This window comes from Lolium perenne, chromosome 7, assembly GCF_019359855.2.
Source record: "Lolium perenne isolate Kyuss_39 chromosome 7, Kyuss_2.0, whole genome shotgun sequence".
Classification (NCBI taxonomy): Eukaryota; Viridiplantae; Streptophyta; class Magnoliopsida; order Poales; family Poaceae; genus Lolium; species Lolium perenne.
In genome coordinates, this window is record NC_067250.2 from 92,493,455 (window position 1) to 92,511,627 (window position 18,173).

General features: G+C 40.9%; 1 pseudogene; it reads right to left on the minus strand.

Annotated features, from left to right (window-relative positions):
- Positions 1 to 3,550: 3,550 nt before the first annotated feature.
- Positions 3,551 to 5,813, minus strand: LOC139833640 (uncharacterized; annotated as a pseudogene).
- Between the last annotated feature and the right edge of the window lie 12,360 nt (positions 5,814 to 18,173).

Below are 18,173 nucleotides of genomic sequence, written 5' to 3' on the forward strand. Positions count from 1 at the left end.
GGGGCCTACCGTGCTCCTGCTGCCTACCGCGACGGTTGTGGAGGAAGTTCCCTCTTGTATCAACGATGTCGTCCCCGTCTATTGATGTGTCTCCTATTCCGTTGTCCAAGCCTCGTGATTGTGATCGCAAGGAGACGCCGAGGGTGGCATCAAGACCTTGATGGCGCACGTCACTACTAGGAAAAGGCCTATAGCCGCACGGGTTACCACCGACGCACGTGTTTCTAGGGTCGCTGGTGATAGCAGACTACTACCGGCGCACGTCCGAGCTGGCGCGTCGGGGATAAGGGTGAACCAGTTTCGGGCCGGGGCAAAAATTAGAGCCACACTTACCGCCGGCGCACTATCGAGGCACCAACATGGTGGTGCGCCGGCGGTAAGTGTGGCTCTAATTATCCCTCCACACACCCTGGATTGCCTTTTCAATTTTCGAAAAAATAAAATAAAATAATAAAAATTACAAAAAAATAAAATACTTCTAGATGATGCGTTATGTCACCTAGTTTTAGTGAAAATTCAAAAACATGAATTTTGATATATTATGCAAAATGGCGTCATGTTTCGGTAAAACGGGATTTCTGGTTGCATATGACCTTCGATGAAAAAAAACATTATAGAAAAATATATCTACGCAAAATTTTCTCTCTAATTTCAACCACCTACGGTCGTTTAGATAAAAATTAGATTCGTAAAATTTAAAACAGAAACATGAGTTTTTTCAGCTTTTAGATTTTCATAAAAAAAATTAAAATTTACCCCCGGCGTACCACCATATATTAGGTGCATCGGCGGTAACCTAGGCTATATATGCAAAACATGACCTCTGCCTCTTCTCCTTGCTCACTTTCCCCTTCTCCTCTTTCCCTCCTCCTCCTCCTCCTCCTCCTCCTCTTCTCCTTCTCTCCTCCTCGACGGCCTCCTCCTGCTCCTCCTTCGGTGACCTCCTTCTCCTCCTTATCTTCTCATTCCTTCTCCTTTTCTTCGCCTCTACGGCCTCCTCCTCCTCCTCCTCTGGTGACCTCTTCCAATGACCTCCTCCTCCTCCACCTCCACCTTTGGTCTCCTCCTCCACCTCCACCTTGGGCCTCCTCCTCCTACTCCTACACCGGCGCGACAACGATATCAAAGCGGCCCACGGCCATAGTTTTTGAGGATGGATCCGAGATAGACGAACCTGAGCTAGATCTAAATTGGCCTTTTTTGAATTTTGAAAAAACATACAGCCGGTGCACCAGGCCTGGTGCACCGGGGATAACCCGTGTTACTGCCGACGCACCAGCTGGTGCGCCGGCGGTAACTCATTAGCACCGGCATGTTTCCACCGGCGGGCTATTGCAACAAAAAAATTTGTCGCGATAGATACCGTTTTGTGGCAATATGCACCTATTTGCACGAAATGACGTGGTTGCAATTACACGTATGGTAATAGGCTATTGCAACGAAAACGCAATTGTGGCAGCAAAGTGATCTATTGCAACAACCATGTGGGAAGTTGCCACATATTTTCCCGTGGCAACACTCACTTATCTCCACAACTTGGTTTCTGGAGATAGTTTGACGCAACATCCAACCGAATCGTGGCGTTTTCAGTTCGTGGCGATAGACATCTGTGGCAATAACCTATGTCGACGACCTACATTTTGTGGCGCACTTTCTTTCGTGGCAATGGCGAGCCGTGGCAATAACCTTTGGCAACATCTCCTGGTTTGTAGCATTACCCATTTTCCACGGACCGCTACGCTCGTGGTATTAACTTATGGCGATAATCACTCCACTCATCGCGATATATAGGTATGACAACGGTAAAAAAAAATTGTGGCGGAAAGGCGTTGCGACAATTTGAACATTTCGTGGCGATACTCTATTTCAACAAAATCCAGTTGTGTGGCACCAAATACTGATCACAACGGAGAATTTTTTTGTAGCAAGAAGCTACTGCGACAATGTGAACTTTCCGTGGAGATACTCTATTCCAACAAAATTCACTTTTATGGCATTACATACTTACTTCATCGTCCAAAATGTTTGTAGTAAGAGCTACTGCCATAACTTGAAGTTTTTGTGGTGATACTCTATTTCAACAAAGTTTTATTCCGTGGCGCCAAATAGTTATCACAACATGCAGAAAAAATTTGGTAACAATATATAACAGCAATAAAAGTTTTTCGTTGCTACATCCTAGCACAACAAAGCATGTAGTCATGGCGACTAGGATTTGACGCAACACTTTATTTTTCGTGGTGCTAAACTAAGGCAACGGAAAGTGAGTTGTGGCAATAGTTTATCGCAACCATAAAAAAATACAGCCATTGAATTACAAAATTTTAATTCATACGTATAATATGTAGGTTCATACAAATCATAATCATCATATCAAATATCCATCAAATGCAACTAAAGTAAAATGTATCAATCCAGCAGAGTTGAGTCCATTGCTACCATGGTAGTTGAACTCTCTAAAGTATGTTCGTTTTTCGTGTACTTCAACCATGTCCAGCTAAGTATTTGGGTCCTGCAATGAAAAAAAATGAAGAAAAAATTTACTACAAACCTATATTAAGTAAAGCAAGCAAGTTAGGTCAACAAGCTAATACCTAATAAAATTATGTAAGGCAATATCTATGATGGAATGCCCAGGTGTTAACCATGCAGCATGTCCAGGTGTAAACCAAAAGGGAATGTACTGACAACCTAAAGGCTTTCACTGTTGGTGAGATAAAATTATAAAGTAGATTTTGATTACTTCACGGTTCAGTGTTTCAGTTGCATGACGAACTACAATGTGAAAATAGTACAAAGATCCTATTTTAGTGAATGATTTATAGATGGCCTGACTATAGAAGTGCAAACAACCTAATAGAACTAAAACAACCACAAAATAACAAGATGATGTGATCTACAAAAGTGCAAACAAGATGCTCTGATGCTGCTACTCGCAATCAAGTATATGCTTTCAGTATCTAATTTCAAGAAAATACTAAAATATTATATGTATTAGAGATTAAACATGAGAACCAAAAAGGGGCGCTCAAATTCAATTATCAGGTCTGAATCTTGATGGTCTCCAGTTAGTACTAGTATTAAGTATTAACACATTTGGCAAGAATGCAATCTGCATAGGGCTACCCTGATGCACATGCATCGGGGTCAAAGAATTTTTTTAGTGCTACTTATGAGATAAATAAGACTAGCGCATCAGGTTATGCCAAGAAAGGTGCATCATGGAGGCATGATCTCAACAAGCAATGCGGCAAAGTACTTGAACATGCATCACGTTAACTTTCCATGCCATATATACATCTCACAAATGCATATGAACATAACAAGAACAAAATCAATTGTAGAGGAAGAGGTTGGATGGAAGTATTGGTATGCTACTACAATCTTATATTATGAGCATACTGGAAAGGGAAAGTCTCAAGCACAGATAAGTGGTCTTCTTTATAGAACTGAGCAAGCATTCAGACAAGTAAAGCATGAAGCACATATAAGTGGTCTGCTTTATAGAAGTGAGCAAGCTACTGTTGTGAATTACCAATGCTATGTACATTCAAGAATTCAATGTTTCAGCTTGTATGAGTGAATTTGTAGAAATCAAATTTGACTTTGCTCCTAGATTCCTATTAGGACTAGAGCTATGTAAAAGAGTAGTTTGCAAATTTGGATTAATATTTTCTCTGTCATTCCTCTTCTTAAGCACCTGCAAATAGAAGTGCACTTTCAGCAATGCAAGTTAGCAAACTAAATCTTACAAGGCAGGAAGCATATGCGTATATGACCATAATTACCTGTTGGTTTCCCATCTGTTGGCTAAATTTAGCCATATGTTGGCTGAACTTTGCCATCATGTTTTTTTTCAATTTCGAGCCTTGATCTTCGCTCATCTTCCAGCATTTTTTCCCTTGCAGCACGTTCTTCTTGTAACCTCACCTCAAGTTTCTCTATCTCAGAACGCTCCAAAAGTCAATATTTTGTTGCATGTTTGCACGTTCAACTTCTCATTGTTCTTCTAATTCGCTAACATGCTAACTGAGCTCAGAGTTTCGCTACAGGGTTTCAGCTGCAACACGAGCTTGGTCCTCAATCTGCATCCGAAACCTTTCAGAACCAGTGCTTGGCCATGTACCCATACCCACGAGGCTGAGATGACTTGCATTGAACTGTGTCTTTGTATGCAGTCTGAAAAAAAACTGTTTCTCTGCTCAGTTGAGAGTGGACCTTTTGTTTCATTTTCTTTGTTCTGCACCACTTCACGTGCTTTGTCCTAAGAACAAGATGAACAATTATAGCTACGATATCAATATTGACCCATAAAATATGAAACAAGAATAACAAAATGTATCAATGCACTCACATAAACTTCTTAGGACTCTGGGTTAGACCATGTTCCATTCTTCATGTGTGTGTGAGTTCCCACAGAGCAACACAATCTGGGTCTTCTCCAGTTTCCAAGTTTCTCTGCAAGTAATATGATAATGAGAAACTTGAAACATGAAACCGTAGCTACCATCGAGGCATACATATTTAGTTAGGCTCATACCTTCTCAAAACTTAGTTGCGCGTACGATTTTGATCCAACTCTATGTTTTGTCTTCTGTTTCTTACGATTACCGGAGTTCATTTGGATGCGTGCCTATCCATTTATTGAAACCAAATATAAACAACCAAACAACACACTTCATGTAAACACACAATACACACAAACAATGAGATTAGAGATAACCTAAAAAAATTCACCATCGCGGAAGTAGTTGATCATACATCCCCACTCTTCTTGTTGTAAATCTTCCGGAACATTTGCCAATCTAGCATCATCTGTTTTGAATGCCTTGTAAGTGGAGCTTAGAGTTGATCGCCAACCTCTATATCGCTCTTGTGCAATTCTGAGAATTTTCTCTTATGTTTTCGGTGTATCTTCTAGGTCCTACTATCGTGTAAAACATAGAACAAATGAATATAAATAAGTGGTGTATTTACGATGATAAAATAAGATAACACACGTGAAAAAAGTTGTACGCACTATCACATCTACGACAATGAGTCGATGGACACTTGGGTGAATGTCGTACCACCTCCTCACTCCAATGAGTGGTAACTTTCTTTTCATCATCACTACCACGTCATCCTTGAATGAGCGATAGCTCATTCCTATCGTACCACCCAACGTTTCAGAGAATGTAATATTTAGCTTCGCAGATCCATTGGCAAAACGCTTCTGAGCTGCTTTAACATCTTTTACAACACCTCGCTCTTTCTTCTTCTTCTGTCCATCTGCTTCTACAGCCCAAATCATAGAAAAAGTATTGCATTACTTGGTTATTAGATTGTGTCAGATCAGAGGACCCAGATTTAAAGGAGAGAAAGTACCATCCTGTAGTTGCGCACGGTAGCGGCGAGCATGGGATGGCCATTCATCCAGGACACACATGTCATTAGCAGACACTCGAGTGTTAGATTGTCCTTGAGTACATGGACAAGATTGAGCAATATTGAAGATTAGCAATTTAACCCATATAAGGATTTTACGCATTATAGCAAATGCTAGGGACAACTTAAGTGAGATAAATAATTTACCAGATCTGGGTTGTTCACCCTTGTTTATGTATTCGGTTATACTTTCTGTCATTGTTAAGACAGAAAACCCTTTCCTTACTGCACACCAAAACCATAAATGGACATAGCATTAACAAACCATATTTGATGTGCACCATTTCAGATAGGTGATCAAGAAGTAAATATGTTGTGAACTAGCAACATCCAGCGTTGAACTCATCCTTGTGCCCTTGAGTAGGTACAATCAGAAATTGAGTCATATTTAGAAAAAAAACAAAAAGAGTAAAGAGGCATACTTTAGATGATCACTAGTTGGTGCAAAAATGATGATGAAGGTGGTGTCTACGCCCCCTCCTTTTCCTGTAGACAGTGTTGGGCCTCCAAGAGCAGAGGTTTGTAGAACAGCAGCAAGTTTCCCTTAAGTGGATCACCCAAGGTTTATCGAACTCAGGGAGGAAGAGGTCAAAGATATCCCTCTCAAGCAACCCTGCAACCACAAAGCAAGAAGTCTCTTGTGTCCCCAACACACCAAATACACTTGTCAGATGTATAGGTGCACTAGTTCGGCGAAGAGATAGTGAAATACAGGTGGTATGAATGTATATGAGCAGTAGTAACGGCGCCAGAAAAGTGCTTGCTGGCGTGCAGTAAGTAAACATGTCACAGAACAGTAAATAAACGGAGATTCGATGTTTGGAAACAAGGCCTAGGGATCCTACTTTCACTAGTGGACACTCTCGATATTGATCACATAATAAAACCACTCTACACTCTATTGTTGGATGATGAACACCGCTATTTGTGTAGGGCTACAAGAGCACCTCAATGCCGGAGTTAACAAGCTCCACAACATTCGATATTCATATTTAATTAACCTTAGAGTGCATGATAGATCATTGTAATTATACCAAGTACTAACATAGCATGCACACTTTCACCTTCATACTATGAGAGGAGGAATAGATCACATTAATACCATCATAGTAATAGTTAACTTCATAATCTACAAGAGATCATAATCATAAACTACGCCAAGTACTACATGATGCACACACTGTCACCATTACATCATGAAGGAGGAATAGAGTACTTTAATAACATCACTAGAGTAGCACATAGATGAATAGTGATACAAAACATATTGCAATCATAAAGGGATATAAATAAGCACTTCACTATGCTATCCATAACAGTGAATAAGTATTCTGTGAAATATAGCCTAAGAGACCCACACGGTGCACACACTGTCACCTTTACACACGTGGGACAAGGAGTCTCCGGAGATCACATAAGTAAAATTCACTTGACTAGCATAACGACATCTAGATTACAATCATCATCATATGGATCTCAATCATGTAAGGCAGCTCATGAGATCATTGTATTGAAGTACATAGAGAGAGAGATGAACCACATAGCTACCGGTACAGCCCTTAGCCTCGATCAAGAACTACTCCCTCCTCATGGGAGACATCAGCGTTGATGGAGATGGCGGTGGTGTCGATGGAGAAGCCTTCCGGGGGCACTTCCCCGTCCCGGCGGCGTGCCGGAACAGAGACTCCTGTCCCCCAGATCTTGGCTTCGCGATGGCGGCGGCTCTGGAAGGTTTTTGCGGGTTTCGTCGATCCGTTGTAGGGTTTTCACGACGGAGGCCTTAAGTAGGCGGAAGGGCGGCGTCAGAGGGGCCCTGGTGGGGCCACACCATAGGGTGGCGCGCCCACCCCCCTGGTCGCGCCGCCTTGTGGGGTGGGGCCCCCCCTGGCCCCCCTCTGGCCCTCCTTCGGTGCTCTGGAAGCTTCCGGGAAAAATAGGGTTCTGGGCGTTGATTTCGTCCAATTCCGAGAATATTTCCTTACTAGGATTTCTGAAACCAAAAACAGCAGAAAACAGGAACTGGCACTGCGGCATCTCGTCAATAGGTTAGTTCCAGAAAACGCATAAAATCATCATAAAGTATGTATAAAACATGTAGGTATTGTCATAAAACAAGCATGGAACATAAGAAATTATCGATACATCGGAGACGTATCAGCATCCCCAAGCTTAGTTCCTACTCGTCCCGAGTAGGTAAACAATAACAAAGATAATTTCTGAAGTGACATGCTACCAACATGATCTTAATCATACTATTGCAAGGTATATGAGATGAATGCAGCGATTCAAAGCAATGGTAAAGACAATGATTAAACAACTGAATCAGATAGCAAAGACTTTTCATGAATAGTACTTTCAAGACAAGCATCAATAAGTCTTGCATAAGAGTTAACTCATAAGACAATAGATTCAAAGTAAAAGCATTGAAGCAACACAAAGGAAGATATAAGTTTCAGCAGTTGCTTTCAACTTGTAACATGTATATCTCATGGATAGTTGTCAATACAAAGTAATATAACAAGTGCAATAGGTAAACATGTAAGAATCAATGCACAGTTAACACAAGTGTTTGCTTCTAAGATGGAAGGAAATAGGTAAACTGACTCAACATAAAAGTAGAAGAAAGGCCCTTCGCAGAGGGAAGCATGGATTGCTATATTTGTGCTAGAGCTTTTATTTTGAAAACAAGAAACAATTTTGTCAACGGTAGTAATAAAGCATATGAGTTATGTAAATTATATCCTACAAGTTGCAAGCCTCATGCATAGTATACCAATAGTGCCCGCACCTTGTCCTAATTAGCTTGGATTTACATGGATTATCATAGCATAGCATAAGTTTCAACCAAGTGTCACAATGGGGTACCTCTATGCCGCCTGTACAAAGGTCTAAGGAGAAAGCTCGCATTGGATTTCTCGCTTTTGATTATTCTCAACTTAGACATCCATACCGGGACAACATAGACAACAGATAATGGACTCCTCTTTAATGCATAAGCATTCAACAACAGATAATATACTCATAAGAGATTGAGGTTTGTTGTCCAAACTGAAACTTCCACCATGTATCATGGCTTTAGTTAGCGGCCCAATGTTCTTCTCTAACAATATGTATACTCAAACCATTTGATCATGATAAATCACCCTTACTTCAGACAAGACGAACATGCATAGCAACTCACATGATATTCAACAAAGAAATAGTTGATGGCGTCCCCAGAAACATGGTTATCGCACAACAAGCAACTTATAAGAGATAAGATGCATAAGTACATATTCAATACCACAATAGTTTTTAAGCTATTTGTCCCATGAGCTATATATTGCAAAGACAAAGAATGGAATTTTAAAGGTAGCACTCAAGCAATTTACTTTGTAATGGCAGAGAAATACCATGAAGTAGGTAGGTATGGTGGACACAAGTGGCATAGTGTTTGGCTCAAGGATTTTGGATGCACGAGAAGTAATCCTTCTCAATACAAGGCTTAGGCTAGCAAGGTTGTTTGAAGCAAACTCAAGTATGAACCGGTACAGCAAAACTCACATAAAAGACATATTGCAAGCATTATAAGACTCTACACCGTCTTCCTTGTTGTTCAAACCCTCACCAGAAAATATCTAGACCTTAGAGAGACCAATCATGCAAACCAAATTTTAACAAGCTCTACAGTATTTCTTCACTAATAGGTGCAAAGTATATGATGCAAGAGCTTAAACATGAGCACAACAATTGCCAAGTATCAAATTATTCAAGACATTATACCAATTACCACATGTAGTATTTTCTGTTTCCAACCATATAACAATTAACGAAGCAGTTTCAACCTTCGCCATGAAAACTAAGGATAAAGCTAAGAACACATGTGTTCATATGAACCAGCGGAGCGTGTCTCTCTCCCACACAAGCATTTATTCAAGCCAAACAAAAATAAAAACAAACAGACGCTCCAAGTAAAGTACATAAGATGTGACCGAATAAAAATATAGTTTCAAGAGAAGAAACCTGATAAGTTGATGAAGGAGGGGATGCCTTGGGCATCCCCAAGCTTAGACGCTTGAGTCTTCTTGAAATATGCAGGGATGAACCACGGGGGCATCCCCAAGCTTAGACTTTTCAATCTTCTTGATCATATATCATTCTCCTCTCTTGACCCTTGAAAACTTCCTCCACACCAAACTCGAAACAAACTCATTAGAGGGTTAGTGCATAATCAAAAACTCACATGTTCAGAGGTGACACAATCATTCTTAACACTTCTGGACATTGCACAAAGCTACTGGAGGTTAATGGAACAAAGAAATCCATCCAACACAGCAAAAGAGGCAATGCGAAATAAAAGGCAGAATCTGTCAAAACAGAACAGTCCGTAAAGACGAATTTTTTAGAGGCACCAGACTTGCTCAGATGAAAATGCTCAAATTGAATGAAAGTTGCGTACATATCTGAGGATCACTCACGTAAATTGGCATAATTTTCTGAGTTACCTACAGAGAATTCAACCCAAATTCTTGACAGCAAGAAATCTGTTACTGCGCAGCAATCCAAATCTAGTATCAACTCTACTATCAAAGACTTCACTTGGCACAACAATGCAATAAAACAAAGATAAGGAGAGGTTGCTACAGTAGTAACAACTTCCAAGACACAAATATAAAACAAAATACTGTAGCAAAATAAACACATGGGTTATCTCCCAAGAAGTTCTTTCTTTATAGCCATTAAGATGGGCTCAGCAGTTTTAATGATGCACTCGCAAGAAATAGTATTTGAAGCAAAAGAGAGCATCAAGAGGCAAATTCAAAACAAATTTAAGTCTAACATGCTTCCTATGAAAAGGAATCTTGTAAATAAACAAATTCATGAAGCATAATGCAACAAGCATAGAAAGATAAAACAAGTGCAGCTTCAAGATTTTCAGCATATAGAGAGGTGTTTTAGTAACATGAAAATTCCTACAACCATATTTTCCTCTCTCATAATAACTTTCAGTAGTATCATGAGCAAACTCAACAATATAACTATCACATAAAGCATTCTTATCATGAGTCTCATGCATAAAATTATTACTACTCCCAACATAAGCATAGTTATTCTTATTAATTGTAGTGGGAGCAAATTCAACATAGTAGCTATCATCAAATATAGGAGGAATATTGTAATCATATTCAAATTTATCCTCCATAGTAGGTGGAACCAAAAGGCTACTATCATTATAATCATCATAAATAGGAGGCAAAGTATCATCAAAGTAAATTTTCTCCTCAATGCTTGGGGGACTAAAAATATCATGCTCATCAAAACCAGCTTCCCCAAGCTTAGAACTTTCCATATCATTAGCAACAATGGTGTTCAAAGCGTTCATACTAATATGTTACATGGGTTTTTAATTTCCGCATCAAACCATCCATGTCTTAAATCAGGAAATAGAGTAAGAAGCTCATTGTTGTCCATTATGCCTAACTAGTGTAAACAAGTAACAAAAAGATGCAATTGCAGGATCTAAAGGAAATAGCTTCGAGCACTCACAACGGTACCAGAAAAGTGTTTGGTTACCTGGGACCAACGTGTGAGTACCTTTTACCTTTCCTCCCCGGCAACGGCGCCAGAAAAGTGCTTGGTGTCTACGCCCCCTCCTTTTCCTGTAGACAGTGTTGGGCCTCCAAGAGCAGAGGTTTGTAGAACAGCAGCAAGTTTCCCTTAAGTGGATCACCCAAGGTTTATCGAACTCAGGGAGGAAGAGGTCAAAGATATCCCTCTCAAGCAACCCTGCAACCACAAAGCAAGAAGTCTCTTGTGTCCCCAACACACCTAATACACTAGTCAGGTGTATAGGTGCACTAGTTCGGCGAAGAGATAGTGAAATACAGGTGGTATGAATGTATATGAGCAGTAGTAACGGCGTCAGAAAAGTGCTTGCTGGCGTGCAGTAAGTAAACATGTAACAGAACAGTAAATAAACGGAGATTCGATGTTTGGAAACAAGGCCTAGGGATCCTACTTTCACTAGTGGACACTCTCGATATTGATCACATAATAAAACCACTCTACACTCTATTGTTGGATGATGAACACCGCTATTTGTGTAGGGCTACAAGAGCACCTCAATGCCGGAGTTAACAAGCTCCACAACATTCGATATTCATATTTAATTAACCTTAGAGTGCATGATAGATCATTGTAATTATACCAAGTACTAACATAGCATGCACACTGTCACCTTCATACTATGAGAGGAGGAATAAATCACATTAATACCATCATAGTAATAGTTAGCTTCATAATCTACAAGAGATCATAATCATAAACTACGCCAAGTACTACATGATGCACACACTGTCACCATTACATCATGAAGGAGGAATAGAGTACTTTAATAACATCACTAGAGTAGCACATAGATGAATAGTGATACAAAACATATTGCAATCATAAAGTGATATAAATAAGCACTTCACTATGCTATCCATAACAGTGAATAAGTATTCTGTGAAATATAGCCTAAGAGACCCACACGGTGCACACACTGTCACCTTTACACACGTGGGACAAGGAGTCTCCGGAGATCACATAAGTAAAATTCACTTGACTAGCATAACGACATCTAGATTACAATCATCATCATATGGATCTCAATCATGTAAGGCAGCTCATGAGATCATTGTATTGAAGTACATAGAGAGAGAGATGAACCACATAGCTACCGGTACAACCCTTAGCCTCGATCGAGAACTACTCCCTCCTCATGGGAGACATCAGCGTTGATGGAGATGGCGGTGGTGTCGATGGAGAAGCCTTCCGGGGGCACTTCCCCGTCCCGGCGGCGTGCCGGAACAGAGACTCCTGTCCCCCAGATCTTGGCTTCGCGATGGCGGCGGCTCTGGAAGGTTTTTGCGGGTTTCGTCGATCCGTTGTAGGGTTTTCACGACGGAGGCCTTAAGTAGGCGGAAGGGCGGCGTCAGAGGGGCCCTGGTGGGGCCACACCATAGGGTGGCGCGCCCACCCCCTGGCCACGCCGCCTTGTGGGGTGGGGCCCCCTGGCCCCCTCTGGCCTTCCTTCGGTGCTCTGGAAGCTTCCGGGAAAAATAGGGTTCTGGGCGTTGATTTCGTCCAATTCCGAGAATATTTCCTTACTAGGATTTCTGAAACCAAAAACAGCAGAAAACAGGAACTGGCACTGCGGCATCTCGTCAATAGGTTAGTTCCAGAAAACGCATAAAATCATCATAAAGTATGTATAAAACATGTAGGTATTGTCATAAAATAAGCATGGAACATAAGAAATTATCGATACGTCGGAGACGTATCAGAAGGATCCAAGGAAGTGTCCTCTTATCAAGCCTGATGTTGATGTTCAGCAAAGCAAGAGCAAGGCCAAAACTGCAGTGCCTCCTCCAACACTTGTCCCTGTTCTTCAGCAGATTACCATAAATCTATGTGGGATTCATCCATCTGCAGTTTCTACACAGCAGCTCCTTGCAGATCTGCCAGAGGATGGAAAGGATACTTCTCTGTAATTCCTTGCAGTCATGAGTTTCTTTAAAAAGTGGTGTATTTTGTGTTGGAACATTAGGGGCTTGAATGCAAAACCAAAACAATTAGCACTTTATAATGCTGTTTTATCTAGTGGGTTTTTTTTGAACAAGTTTTATCTAGTGGTTGTGATGTTATTTGCTTGCAAGAGACTAAAAAATGCATTTTGATTTGGCTTTCCTTCGTGATTGTTGCCCAAGGAAATTTGATGAATTTGTTTATGTTCCATCTAACGGAGCATCTGGTGGGCTTGTAATCATCTGGCAAAGTCACATGTTCTCTGGAATGGTTATGCATTGCAATCAGTTTGCTTTATGTGTGCATTTTTACCTCCAAACAGTCTGCACAATCCTGGGCTTTGGTGAATATTTATGGGCCATGTAGTGGTGAAGCAAGGGAATCGTTTGTGCAATGGTTATTCAATCTCACAATTCCAGATGATGAGGATTGGTTATTGCTTGGAGATTTCAATTTCATTAGATCACCAAGTAATACGAATAAACCTGGTGGCGATGTGAATGACATGTTATTATTTTATGACTTCATTAGAGAACAACATTTAACCGAATTGCCTATCAAGGGGATAAAATATACATGGAGCAATATGCAAGATAATCCATTGCTCGAACAATTAGATTGGTTTTTCAAATCTATGCATTGGACACTCTCTTTTCCTGCAACAACTGTGTCCCCACAAGGCAAACCCATTTCTGATCATATTCCCTTGTTGGTCACAATACAATCATCTATCCCTGCTAGCAAAATATTCAGGTTTGAAAATTATTGGGTGGCACATGAGGTTTTTTTTGATACAATGGCTAATAGTTGGAATAAACCCACACATAAATCAAACACTGATGCAAATATAAATGCTAAATTCAAATGCTTGAGATATCATCTGAAGAAATGGAGTAAGTCTATCTCCAAGTTGTCTGTGTGTATTAATAATTGCAACAAATCCCTATTGGAACTTGATGAATTGGAGGACATCAGAGGACTCACTATTCTTGAAGTAAATTTCAGACGAATTATTAAGCAACATTTGATTTGCCTCTTCGGGTATCAGAAGCAGTATTGGAAAAAAAGGTGCACCATTCGTTGGACCAAATTTGGGGATGAGAATACAAAGTTCTTCCAATCTATTGCTACTGAAAGACACAGGCGTAATTCCATTTCCCAGCTAAAATTGCAGGATGGGACTGAAGTTACTGACCACAATGGAAAGGAGCAGATTATTTATGATGCCTTCAAGGAAAGACTGGGTACATCTCATACTCCACAAATGCTTTTTGATCTAGAAAGCCTTATTGAGCCAGTGATGGGTTTATCTGAACTTTCTGCTCCTTTCACTACTGAAGAGATTGATGCTGTTGTTAAAAATATGCCATTAGATAAAGCACAAGGGCCTGATGGATTTAATGGACAGTTTCTAAAGAGTTGTTGGCATATTATTAAGTCAGATATTTATCAGTTGTGATTTGATTTCAATGAAGGAAAATTGGATCGGGAGAGTATTAACATGGGGCATATTACTTTAATTCCTAAGGTGCTTGTACCATAGTCAATAAATGATTTTAGACCAATTACGCTGCTGAATTATTGCTTGAAAATTATTACTAAACTGCTAGCCAACAGATTACAGAAACTAGTTCTCAAAATAGTGCATAAGAATCAGTATGGATTTTTGAAAGGGAGAACTATACATGATTACTTGGCATGAGCTTTTGAATACATTTATCAATGTCAAGCCTCTAATAGAGAAATCTTACTTCTAAAGCTAGACATTGCAAAAGCATTTGACACAATTGATCACAGTGCTATTATTAAAATTATGAGGCAGATGGGATTTGATGAAAAATGGCTGCAATGGATATCTGTCATTTTTGCTTCTGGAAAGTCCTCTGTGCTACTTAATGGGGTTCCTGGCAGACAGTTTCATTGCAAAAGATGTGTAAGGCAAGGTGATCCTCTTTTCACCCTTATTTTTGTGTTAGCTGCAGACTTGTTGCAATCAACAATTAACAAAGCATTCAGAGAACATGCACTTCAGGCTCCTATATCACCAGTCCTTGGGATGGATTATCCTGTCATACAGTATGTCGATGACATACTAATTATCTTAATAGTTTGCTCACACCAGTTATCTATTATGAAAGCAATTCTTGATAAATATGCTCAGTCCACTGGGTTGCATATCAATTATGGAAAATCACTTCTGGTACCTATAAATCTGCAGGAAAATAGTACTGCAGCTTTTGCACAACAACTAGGCTGCTCAATTGGCAAGATTCCTTTCCCATACTTGGGGTTACCATTAGGAACCACCAAACCTACTGTGATGGATCTTATGCCTTTGGTGGACATGATTGAAAGGAAAATGTCTGCTTCTTATATGATGATGGCTTACAGTGGTAGAGTCACTGTCATAAATTCACTGTTAACTTCCATAGCAATGTTTGCAATGAGCTCCTTTGATAACCCACAAGTATAGGGGATCGCAACAGTCTTCGAGGGAAGTAAAACCCAAATTTATTGATTCGACACAAGGGGAGACAAAGAAAACTTATAAGCCTTAACAACTGAGTCGTCAATTCAGCTGCACCTGGAAAAGTACTAGTAACAGGGGTGATGTGAAAGCAGCAGTAATACGAGAGCAATAGTAACAGTAACACAGCAGCAGTAGCAGTAACACAGAGGCAATGGCACCAGAAAATACTTTTGATGGCGGTTGACGGGGCTTTATGGAGTGTCTTGATTCCTCCCCGGCAACGGCGCCAGAAAATAGTTGATACTACTTCTAATGGCATATAGGACCGAGTGAGTATTTGATGATGGAAGATGGACCGGGGTTCCTAGCTATCTACACTAGTGGTAACTCTCCAATAACAAGTGTTGGGTGAACAAATTACAGTTGGGCAATTGGCATAATTATTATAGCATCAAGACAGAACATCCAGTTTATTAATCATGTAGGCATGTTTTCCATATATAGTCATACGTGCTCGCAATGAGAAACTTGCATAACATCTTTTGTCCTACCAGCCCGTTTGCAGCGGGGCCTCAAGGGAATCTACTGGTAATTAAGGTACTCCTTTTTAATAGAGCACCGGAGCAAAGCATTAACACTTGGTGAAAACATGTGATCCTCATATCTAAGCCATCCCCTCCAGTTATCCCAGTTGTTGTCACTCTGGGGCCTCGGGTTCCGGACATAGACATGTGCAAACAACTTGTACATACAATCTAAGCAATAATTATAGAGCTTAAATCTAAGATCATGCCACTCGTGCACTAGTGACAAGCATTAAACACAACAAGATTGCAGCAACAATAACTTCACAAACTTTATAGATAGACTGATCATAATGTAACAATTCATTGGATCCCAACAAACACAACACTGATTACATCAGATGGATCTCAATCATGTAAGGCAGCTCATGAGATCATTGTATTGAACTACATGGGAGAGAGAGTACCAACTAGCTACTGCTAGAACCCGTAGTCCATGGGGGAACTACTCACAGAGCATGATGGAGGCGGTGGCGTCGATGGAGAAGGCTCCGGGGGTCGATCCCCGTCCCGGCAGGGTGCCGAAACAGGAACATCTGACCCCCGAAACTAGGTTTCGCGATGGCGGCGTGATACGTCTCCAACGTATCTATAATTTCTGATGTTCCATGCTTGTTTTATGACAATACCTACATGTTTTATACACAATTTATATCGTTTTGATGCATTTTCCGGAACTAACCTATTGACGAGATGCCGCAGTGCCAGTTCCTGTTTTCTGCTGTTTTTGGTTTCAGAAATCCTAGTAAGGAAATATTCTCGGAATTGGACGAAATCAACGCCCAACATCTTATAATTCCATGAAGCTTCCAGAACACCCGAGAGGGACCAGAGGAGAGCCACAGGGGGCCCACACGTGTGGCCGGCGCGGCCACCAGGGGGGGCGCGCCCCCCTATTGTGTGGCGCCCCCGTAACCCTTCCGACTCCGCCTCTTCGCCTATAAGAAGCCCCCTGACCTAAATCTTCGATACGAATAAGCCACGGGACGAGAAAAGGTCTGCAGCCGCCGCCATTGCGAAGCCAAGATTCGGGGGACAGAACTCTCTGTTCCGGCACGCCGTCGGGACGGGGAAGTGCCCCCGGAAGGCATCTCCATCGACACCACCGCCATCTTCATCACCATCGCTGCTCCTATGATGAGGAGGGAGTAGTTCTTCCTCGAGGCTAAGGGCTGTACCGGTAGCTATGTGGTTAATCTCTCTCTCCATGTACTTCAATACAATGATCTCATGAGCTTCCTTACATGATTGAGATTCATATGATGATCTTTGTATCACTATTAATCTATGTGCTACTCTAGTGATGTTATTAAAGTACTCTATTCCTCCTCCATGATGTAACGGTGACAGTGTGTGCATCATGTAGTACTTGGCATAGGTTATGATTGTAATCTCTTGTAGATTATGGAGTTAATTATTACTATGATAGTATTGATGCGATCTATTCCCCCTTTCATAGCCTGACGGTGACAGTGTGCATGCTATGTTAGTACTCGGTATAATTGCAATGGTCTATCATGCACTCTAAGGTTACTTAAATATGAACATCGAATGTTGTGGAGCTTGTTAACTCCGGCATTGAGGTGCTCTTGTAGCCCTACAAAATGAATGGTGTTCATCATCCAACAAGAGAGTGTAGAGAAAGTAGCATTTATCTATTCAGTTATGTGATCAATGTTGAGAGTGTCCACTAGTGAAAGTATGATCCCTAGGCCTTGTTTCCAAATACTGCAATCATTGCTTATTTACTGTTCTGCTGCATCTTTACTTCCTGCACGCCAATAAGCTATTTTCTGGTGCCGTTGCTACTACTCATATTCATTCATACCACTTGTATTTCACTATCTCTTCGCCGAACTAGTGCACCTATACATCTGACAAGTGTATTAGGTGTGTTGGGGACACAAGAGACTTCTTGTATCGTGATTGCAGGGTTGCTTGAGAGGGATATCTTTGACCTCTTCCTCCCTGAGTTCGATAAACCTTGGGTGATCCACTTAAGGGAAACTTGCTGCTGTTCTACAAACCTCTGCTCTTGGAGGCCCAACACTGTCTACAGGAATAGAAGCGTGAGTAGACATCAAGCACTTTTCTGGCGCCGTTGCCGGGGAGGAAAGGTAAAAGGCATTCACACTCCGGTCCCA